General features: G+C 38.4%; 1 long non-coding RNA gene across 1 annotated transcript in view; it reads right to left on the bottom strand.

Moving 5' to 3' along the window:
• Positions 1-4,851: 4,851 nt before the first annotated feature.
• Positions 4,852-10,635, bottom strand: part of LOC110313937 — a 14,618-nt gene continuing 8,834 nt past the window's right edge. The window contains exon 4 of the long non-coding RNA XR_002380136.2: positions 4,852-5,107. This is a non-coding gene — a long non-coding RNA (uncharacterized LOC110313937). The remainder of the gene's footprint in view (positions 5,108-10,635) is intronic.

Raw genomic sequence — 10,635 nt, 5'->3', positions numbered from 1 at the left:
CACGATGGTTTTCTTGTGTTTTGCATAATGTATCTTGGGTATTCTAAGTTTCTGGGCTAATATCCGCTTATCAGTGAGTGCATATCTAGTGACTTCTTACACTTCTAAGGGACATTTCACATTCAAACTGTAACACCGAGTTCAATACTCTTGTTCCATAGAATTTTTCACTACATTGATTTGATTACATCATACCTCATGCCTTCTTCCTGTTATTCCACATCTTTCTTCTGCTTTAGGATTTTTTCCCACCCACCTCTCACACATCATTCCCTAAGCCTTAGGAGAAGGTAGTGTATACAGATGTTCCATTAAGAGACAGCACCCCACAGTCACATACTTCATTTTCTGAGCAGATACCAAGTTAATTGGGAATCTGCTACTCGTTTCTTTTTCTTGCTCTCGGCATACTTTGTCCTTTATTTTTGACCATTGATGATGTATCTGAATGTAGTTTAGGAATTGAATGTGAAGACTTCTCATTTTGCTGTATCTGGATGTGTATATCTTTACCCAAATGTGGAAGTTTTTCTGATGTCATTTCTTTCTTCCCTTTCACACATAAGCGCATTTTACTTTTTCTTTCTCAAATCCACTCCATCACTATCCCACTCCAATTTCTCCTAGGTATCCTCTCCTTATATCCTCCCTCATCTTCAAGTTTTTTTTAAAATTACATATGTAATTATTTATAAAACCTACTGAACTCTATCAGTGTTCCTTGTGCCCCAGCTCTGACCAAAACAGACTTTAACTCCCCTAGGAGACACTGACTGCCTGTCACTCCTCAGCCAGGAGTGAAGCCTTGTGAACCCTCCCCTATCCATGGTGGAATATTGACTAGACTGATCTTCTGCACTTATTGTGTAGCAGCCACACACATTGATAGTTCATAAATGCATGGAGCACATCCACCTTTCATGGCCAGAAAACACCGTTTTGCAGTTTTTCTCCCTGACTTCTGGCTCTTAAAATCTTTCCCCCAACTCTTCTGCAAAGTTTCTTGAGCCTTGTGGGAAGTGGGTCTGATAAAGTTGTCCCATTGAGGGGTGGGCACTCCACAGTCATTTAGTCTCTGCATGTTGATAATTTGTGGTTCTCTGTGTTAACCTCTGTACACTGTAAAAAGAAGCTTCTCTGGGGACTTGGAGAGATGGCTCAGAGGATAAGAGCACTGACTGCTTTTCCAGAGGTTCTGAGTTCAATCCTCAGCACCTACCCCTACATGGTGGCTCATGACCATCTAGAAGGGGATCTGATTCCCCCTTCTGGCATGCAGGTGTATATGCAGCAGAGCACTCATACATTAAATAAATATAAATAAATAGGATTTTTTAAAAAAGTTTCTCTGATGAGGACTATGAGCTGGACTAATCTATAGATGGCAGTTAGATACTTTAACAATCTAGTAAAGGATACTAGTACTTTCTAAAGTCTATAACTTCTCTAGACACACATTCTTGACTAACTTTTCAGTATTAGGTACGAATTCCCTCCTACTGAGCATGCCTTAAATCCAATGGGACAGCTGTTAACTACCCCTTAACATGTTAATGCCACTATTGCACAAATGTTCTTATCTTGTCAGGTGAGTCATATTTTATTTCAAAGGGTTCAGAGCTGAGTAAGGATATTAATACCTTTTCTTTCTTGGGAGCTTGCCTCACACCTTGCAGTACTATGAAAGCTGGCCCCCAGGGAAGTGGCCAATTCAGTACCATCTTGATCTCTTCAAGTCCTGTGACTAAATGTGTGCTTTCTTAAAATGTCTTACTCCCCAAGTTCTGGTGGGCAAGCAAATGGAATAGTAATAAGCTTATTGTTTGGGGAGAAGTCCTGAGCAAAAACTCAAAGGGAAGTATGCGACACCTGGAACTGGGTTTTTCTTTTTCTTTTTTTCTGTGAGAGCTTTCTATCAGTTGACCTTTTGTTTTTTTTTTTTCAAATCTCATTAAAACATCCAATGCAGGGGGCTGGAGAGACGGCTCAGCAGTTAAGAGCACTGACTGCTCTTCCAGAGGCCTGAAATTCAATTCCCAGCAACCACATAGTAGCTCACAATCATCAACCACATGGTGGCTCACAACCATCTGTAATAGGATCTGATGTCCTCTTCTGGTGTGTGCCTGAAGACAGCAACAGTGTACCCATATCAATAAAATAAAGCTTTTTAAAATCCTCCAATGCAAATATATGCACTTGGGATGATTGCCTTGTATATCTTGTAAGTTTAATTCATTCCTTTACATTAATTTTTCTCTTCCCGAAACTCAACTGCTGAGTCTTTAAACTGAGCATGGCAGCATATGCTTGTAATCCCTGTACTTGGGAGTCAAAAACAGGAAACTAAGAATTTAAGGGCAGCCTCAACTACATTTGGTGACACCCTAAGCAAGAAGGCAAAATGCTCTTCAGTGGGGTTGTAAACAAATGAGGCCCAGGGAACTCCACAGTCCTGGCATTCTGCAAAAATAGAAAGAAACGTAACACTTTGGACCTACAATGAACTCAAACACCGAAGGAGTTTGCTGGACTTAACAGCTTGCTCACTGATACAGCGGCACAGAATCACAAAGATCCAGGGGTCTTACCATGAAACCTAGGGGTCAGAGGTATTTTCAATTATGAGCCTTCAAGTCCCAACAACTCTTCAGTGGCCGAGACTAAACTGAGTCACTTGTGACTTACATGCAGGGTCACATACACAAGGGTAAAAACTGACATTTCTTCCATTTTGGAACATCTGAGAAGCTCTTGGAAGAGGAACGGGTGCAACTGTGTGGATATGGGGTAGTGCTAAGATGCAAGGCAAGCATGGTGTGGGAAGAGATCCCTCAGACTGCTTGCCTCATATGCTGTGTCCCCTGCCCCAGCACAGATTGCTTATTACACATCAACTTCCCAGTTTACCCTACATTATCCTTGCTCTTTCTTTTTTATCCTTAGGGTTGTGGTTGTTTTGTCCAACTTGCCTTTTAGTCTTTTCAGTAGTTTGTTTGCTTAGTTCTGTTGTTACTGTAGTATGCTTCCTTCCCCACTGAGTGACACTGAGGCCCGAATGCTACTCATTAAGATGCTCCTTGCAGAAAGCCTTAAGAGGTATCCATGTTAACAGAAACACATGGGTTTTTTTTTTTCTCGCCACACACCCTGCCCTTTTTTTGAGACAAGGTCTCTCTTTATGTACTCCAGGCTGTCCTAGAACTTGCAGAAATCCACCTCTCTGCCTCCCGAGTGCCAGAATTTAAAGTATGAACAACCACACCCAGCCCTTAGGGTTGTTTCCTTTACAAACCCAACATCCAATATTTCTGGATTTCACAAGGCCTCTATTGTTGCACCCCGGGAGCTTTCCACACCACCCCCTCTCCCTGAAGACACACCCCTTGCTTTAAAATAGCAGAAATGTAGGAAATGCTAGAAGTCTCCAACCCACCACTTTCCTCCACTGAGGGTGTTTTTTGAAATCACACTGTAATTTTTTAGGCTAAATTAACATATGGAGCTGTACTATAAAAAAAATTACCCACTTTTTTATTGTCACTTGTTCTAAAATAGCTAATTCACGCTCACAAATACTTACTCCCATTTCTTTCCAAGAATTTTATATGTAACCATCTCATTTATGCCTTTGATATATTTTACGTTAGGTTTTGGATGTTATGTGGAGTGGAGATTTAGCTTCATCCTTTTGCATAAGGATTCCCACTAGTCACAACACCATTTGGTCAAAACACCATTCTTTACTCTTGCTTGGCACCTTTTCAGAAGCTGTCTTTAAATACAAGATTTTATTTCTAGGCTGCTGGTTAATATCTCATTAATCAATATGTCTATCCCACACCATTGTTCATTGTACTTCTGTAGTACTTTTTTCATATCTGGAAAAAGAATATTCTGCAAATGTTTTGGCCGTTCTAGTTCCATTGCTTTCCTACGATTTTCAGATCACTGTGGAACTTCAGAAGGCAACTCAAACTTGGAGACAGGTTACATTGGATATTTTAGAGACTGACATCATCTGTAGAATACTAAACCGTTGAACCTATAACATGCCTACCACCAGTTATCATTTGGTTCCAAAGTCCATGACTTCTATTTGTAATGTTTGTGCTGCTTCAATAGTTTGAAAATTCCAAAATGCTATGAAAGACAGTGTCTTTAATGCACTTGCTTGGGATGTATTAACTGCACATGGTATAACTCTGGAATGGAAGTAATTATAACTGTATATTTGGGATTTTGTTTTTTAGATTTCTTGTTTCTGAGGCCAGGGACTAATTTCAGTTTTTTTGAATCAAATAGTCACCTTTCACACTTTTTCAAAAATATATGTCAGCTTCAATTACTTATCTGAACAAATTATATGACTGTTTTATAGACTCTATAGGATTGTTTATATGTTGCTTTCAGATTTACTATGTACTTAGAACACAGTGCTTTTCCTTTATTAATATTCAGAAGACAGAATTTTCCTTCTTATACTTTTGGCTGACAGTTGTTACAGTGCATACACAATTTTCCTGTGCATTTCTAATCACTCTTCCCAAACACTATTTCTGGCTCAGGTCCTGGAAGTTTGAAGGATTAAATCCAGGGAATTGCATATGTTAGGCAAAGACTTTCCCATTCAGCTACATCCTTAACCCTTAACCCCCCAAATTAATGAATAATTAATACTCAATTTGTTCACTCTGTGAAGTATAAGAATGCTCTCAATGAAAGTTTTCCCATACTATGTGTGTTTTGCCACATAATACTTATATAATATTTTATATTGAGGATTTTTATGGAACATTCACATTTCAAACTTTAAAATGTAGTAGATAATAATCATATAGCTCTAACAATGCCATAAGACAAAATTTATTTGGACATAAATGGGTTTATGCAACTTTAATGTAATACAGCAAAGACTGGGTGTCAACAAAAGAGTGCAATGACAAGCTTCTGCAGGATCATCTCAAGGGCATTACTTGCTTTGGTGAGTTTACCATGATCCACGCATACCATGGCCTTCAGTCCTAGAAGTCTACAACCTGATCTTGCCCATGTCCTAGAGTCATCCAAATTCTGGAGGTGAAATCACAGTCATTACATCATAATACTGAAAGATATAAAAAGAGAAGGATATTCATTTACAATGAAAAAAATGCAAGTATACAGGTCAAATACATGTGTTCAGAAGACAATATGTAGAAATTCCCTTCTAAGCAGGTCATGGGAGAAACAAATCATAGGATACTGATAATCTAAAACTGCTTAGTATCTAATGCATTTGGATACAAGTTAAAAAAAAAAGTCTAGATCAGATGTTTCTGCACAATATTCTCCCAGGAGATGGCTGGGATGCATACTTCAGTGGCTCCTGCATTTCTTTATATCCATCATCGATCACCTGGGCCCAGTGTTGCTTCACTGCCCTTGACTAACTCTTTAGAAAATTTATATTGAAACAACACAGCTAACAATCATCTTGTCACCATGCTTTTTCCCTCCATCTCCTGATGAAACCAGTATCAATTACTTCTTTGCCATTGTCTAAGCCTTTATATATATATATATATATATATATATATATATATATGTTACAATAAAAACATTTTACATTTCAAGCTTAAAATATACATGAGATCATCCATTTATAAACCTCTTTACTAATTTTTAAGTTCTAGATGTTTCTCTCTTTCTGTGATGGCATCTCACTATCACTGTACAACTCATGGCTAGACTCAAACTTATAATTGCCCTCCTGCCTTGTTTTTTTAAGTGCAGAGATAATTATAGGTGTGTACCACCATGCCCAGCTCCCTCAATGAGATTTCTTTATAAAACTCTGCTCACCCCACTATTTCAGTTGTCTCATAATGCTTTATTATATGACAATATTTTTTAAAGATTTACTTATTTATAATAACTTCAGGCACACCAGAAGAGGATGTCAGATCTCATTACGGGTGGTTGTGAGTCACCATGTGGTTGCTGGGATTTGAACTCAGGACCTTTGGAAGAGCAGTCAGTGCTCTTACCCGCTGAGCCATCTCACCAGTCCCATATGACAATATTATCTACTAAATTATTCCTCTGCTGAATGGCATTAAATGTGATTGTAACTTTTACTTATGAAAAACAAATAAGTCAAAGTATTAATATGTAGGACCACTTTCATAAACTCTACAAATGAAACACATGTCCGAATACATACATGAACAGATGTTAATACTGTTAAAATGCTTCAAATCTTTTTGTGTGTATATATAGGGTATATGTGTGTGCACATGCATATACATATATGTATATGCATGTGCATTCGTGTGAATATACATGCTTCATGGCATACATGTGGGTGTCAAAAGATAATCTGACTGATGGTTCTCACCTTCCTCCTTGTCTGACACAGGGATTTCTGCTGTTCATAGCAGGGGATGCCAGGCTAGCTGACCCACAAGCTTCCAAGGAATCTCCCGCTTCACCTCCCATCTTGCTGTAGGAGTGCTGGGACTACAGATGTGTGTTTCCACACCCAGTTTTACCTGGTTTATGGGGATTTGAACTCAGGGCATCACACTCATGCAGCAAGCACTTTACCCACTGAGCCATCTCTCACAAATTTTTACTACTACATACGTAATGAACTAATAGTGAATTTGCAAACTTGGGATTTCCCTCCTGTCTCTATTTCCCAAGTGCTGGGATCATGGGTGTGAACCATGCCCTGCTCACTTAATGAGCTTTCTTTATAAAAATGGACATACCTCAATATTTAATTGGTCTCATAAGTATTACTTTATATAACAATGTTATTTTTTTGTGTGTGTGATCCCATTGCTGAATGTCATTGAGAATGATATGGTTAGTACAGATTAGGAAAAGTTCCACAGTAGTTGATTTTTGACAGAAATGAGCAGCTCCTCTTTCTATGTTTAGTTTGACCTCAACAGATTTAATCACTGTTTAACTTCCAGTAAAGAATGCACAGTCATTCTTTGTGGTTGACCACATACAATCTGTCTTCTATGACCTGCCTATTCTTTGGCTACTTGTTTAAGCCATGTTCTTGTACTAAAAGACAAGACTGTTGGATATGTTGTTAGAAATAGTTAATGAATTAGCCACTATACATTTTGCATATGTATTAGTGCAACCAGAGTACATATTAACTGTCTCCAAGTTTGGTTATGATTTCTTTCTTTATATAGATGTTTGAAAGTTTTATTAAAATTATCTTAACATAGGTATAGCAATAAAAGATAAAATATAAAATATATAAGGACAATTCTGGGAGCTAAGTGTGATGGTGTAATCTCATCAGTTGAAAAGTAAAGAGACAGGATGACTGGGAGTTCAACGTCAGCCTGAACTAAATGAGACAGTTTGTCTAAAACAAAACAAAACAATAAAAACAAAAACAAAAAAAGAAAGTTTAGTAATTTTTTCCAATAAGCCCCATTCCCAGTCTCTGCAGGTTGATAGATGTAGTGTAGAGTACATGCCCCACATTTTTGTAACTATCATAAACAGATATATTGACAAATGTGGAGGCTTTTCCACTTGCTATTAAAAATGAGCTTACATATTACACATTATTAAGCAATATTTTCATTACTTAGTATCTCATATGTAGTACACATAGATTTCATATGATCTTTTGGGTATTGTATAATAATATACCACAAGATTCTATAACTTAATCACTAATTCTCCAAATAAAGGGTATTGAGTGTCTTTTCAATTGTTTTCAAAAATATCCAAATATATTCTCAGCCTACTGGATCATGATGCAAACCAAATTTCAAGTATCTCCCTAAGCATCTACAGGAAATGGGCCTCAAAATCTGTTGATACTTAATTCCCTTATATAAAATGCCACTGTGCTTCCATATAAATGACATGCATACTTACATTCTCATATACACATATCACAGATTACTTAAAATGCTTAAAACAATATGAGTGATATGTAAATAGTTGTTATATTGTTTAAGTTGTCATATAGAATAAAAGTCTACCAGCAAACCAATCACAGATTTCCTAATATAGTATAGAAAAACCACAGCAACAAAGAACATTGAGAATCTGGGATTGGGGCTAACTGAATCCACTGACTCAGAGCCTTTAATAGAGAGCCAACTGTGCTCTCTTAAAATAGGTATGATAATTCATTCTCTGCATGTTTTAGACAGCCCTCAGACAGAACTATTAGCTTATACTTTAAATTTACAAAACATGAAATAAATGTATTTGATAGTTATGTATCAGTACATTTATGAGGTTATTTAAACAATTTTAAAATAATTTACCTTTAGCTCTTTAAAAATCTAGTATTTCACATTCAAAAATGAATTATAAGCAGGGTGTGGTGACACATGACTGGAATCTTAGCACTTGGGAGTTAAATGTCGGAGGATCAGGAGTTTAAAATCAACCTGAATACTGTAGTGAGTTCCAGGTGTGCCTGGGTTCCATGGCAAGATGCTATTTAAAAGAAATTAGACTTAAAATCCCATAGGAAGCCTCAGTAAAAGTTATACTAATCTGCTAAACAGATTTAAATTTTTCTTCCCAAATAGACTATTTTGCAATATGACACACTGGGTCTTGAATTTATGTTTTAGGAGGCTTTGTGGCACGATGAAGCCAGTCCAAGGATTCATCCAAGCTAGGCATGTTTTCTATCAATGAACTATATGCTTAACCTATGGTGCACTAATATTTAAATATTTTATTTTGTTTTTCAAAAAGTCTATACATTTGCAAACCAATAATGCCCAGAGGGGAAAAAAAAAACAGAGAAACCAAGCAAAGAAAAAAAAAAAAGTTAAGAAACATATTGTGGCCGGGCACGCCTTTAATCCCAGCACTCGGGAGGCAGAGACAGGCGGATTTCTGAGTTCAAGGCCAGCCTGGTCTACAGAGTGAGTTCCAGGACAGCCAGGGCTACACAGAGAAACCCTGTCTCGAAAAACCAAAAAAAACCCAAAAAAACAAAAAAAAAAAAAAAACAAATAAATGCCAATGTACACAGGTAATATGGACAAAGCAGACAAAAGTAATTTATTCAAGTAGAAAAAATATCAATGTACACAAAAAGTTCTGGAGTGAACAAAATAGAAAAAAAGGATACAAGGTACACTTTAGTGTGCCTTTCAAAAGTTGGGCAAAACTCACAAAAGCATAGAGACCACATTCAATGATTTTTCAAAAGGAACATGTAGCATTGAAAGGGGGCATTTCACTACTGGCTTCTCCAGATCCCTGTACTACTTTCTGTCCCTCTTATCTCCCAGAGTTCAAACAGGAGTGACTCCTGACTGCTTGTTTGGTTTTGGTCTCATCAGATTGAGCTGTTTCCCTTCTCCCAGTTTAAAAAAGAAAAAAAAAAGGCACTAAATGCTTCTTTCTCAATTCAAACAGTATAGTGTGCAAAAGCGCTGGGAGGGCAACTTTCAAATTTGTCCTGAAGCTCTGTGCATTCCCAGTGTGGCCTACACTTTCAAGGAGGTACAAATGAAGACCAAGTATTGGGCATATTGAAGAAAACACCAGCACTGTCCTTAAAACTTAGTGTTATAGAGAAACCCAACACCTCCAAAGGCACTGCCCTATAGCTCTAACCTCAGCAAGCAGAACAGAGGTGCATATCCTTGATACGCATAGAGAGAGGAGTGACTGACATTCATCCAGAGGAAATAGTGTCTAAAAAGCCTAGGCAGCAATATTTGCCTTCTGCCAAATGCCAGACATTAGGCATGCTAGTGAACAAGGACAGTTAGGCTCAGCAGACTCAGACCAGATCAGATCTCTCATCATGAGTCAGAGGCTCCACCCAGAAAGAAGCCTGCATAGCAGCATGGTCCACGGGACCAGTAGACACTCTAGAAACTCTACAGCAACATAGGTAGCAGCATACAGGCCAAGCAATGAGGCTGAGCCAAGGACCAGTGACATAGGCACCGAGGCCATTGACGTTGGCATCTTTTGTGAAGATCTGCAACTCATCCAATCCTGAGGCATGATGGACCAGGTGGTTCCTTTCCTCAAAGGAACACATGAGAGGTTATGGTGATGAGGCATTTCTGCTTGGCAGTTCCTGCCAGTGGGAACCTACCACCGTCTTCCTCTTCTTTCTCACAGAGCCCCCAAGCAGTGGCACCAAGGTGCTGTCCCTTTTCTTGTGATAAGCACGGGCAATGTGCCAGCCAAGAGACATATGCTGGTACTTACTCTTGGCTTTCCACTGATGGATTTGCCCCAGCTCTTGTGCTTGATTGGCTCCACCTACACTTTCCTCTGGGTTGACATAGATTACAAATCACAGCTAAAAACTGTTTTCCTGACTACCTATTGATGTAGCCCTGGAACCTTTCCAACCTCTAGAAACGGCCAAGAAAGTACTTACTGAGCAAGGGGCTAAGAAACTAGTAACTAGAGGGCTAGAGGCCTTAGAGGAATCCTGTTCAGGCAGCAGGCTGACTTTCCCCTCCCTATGGTACTCTATTACCCTTGGCTCCTGCTCTTACAAGAACAAAAAATATAGGGTTAAAACATACACACAATGCATATACACACAGTTTGCACACACAGTTCTCTCTCTCTCTCTCTCTCTCTCTCTCTCTCTCTCTCTCTCTCTCTCTC

This window comes from Mus pahari, chromosome X, assembly GCF_900095145.1.
Source record: "Mus pahari chromosome X, PAHARI_EIJ_v1.1, whole genome shotgun sequence".
Classification (NCBI taxonomy): Eukaryota; Metazoa; Chordata; class Mammalia; order Rodentia; family Muridae; genus Mus; species Mus pahari.
This window is presented reverse-complemented; position numbering and strand designations above follow the sequence as displayed.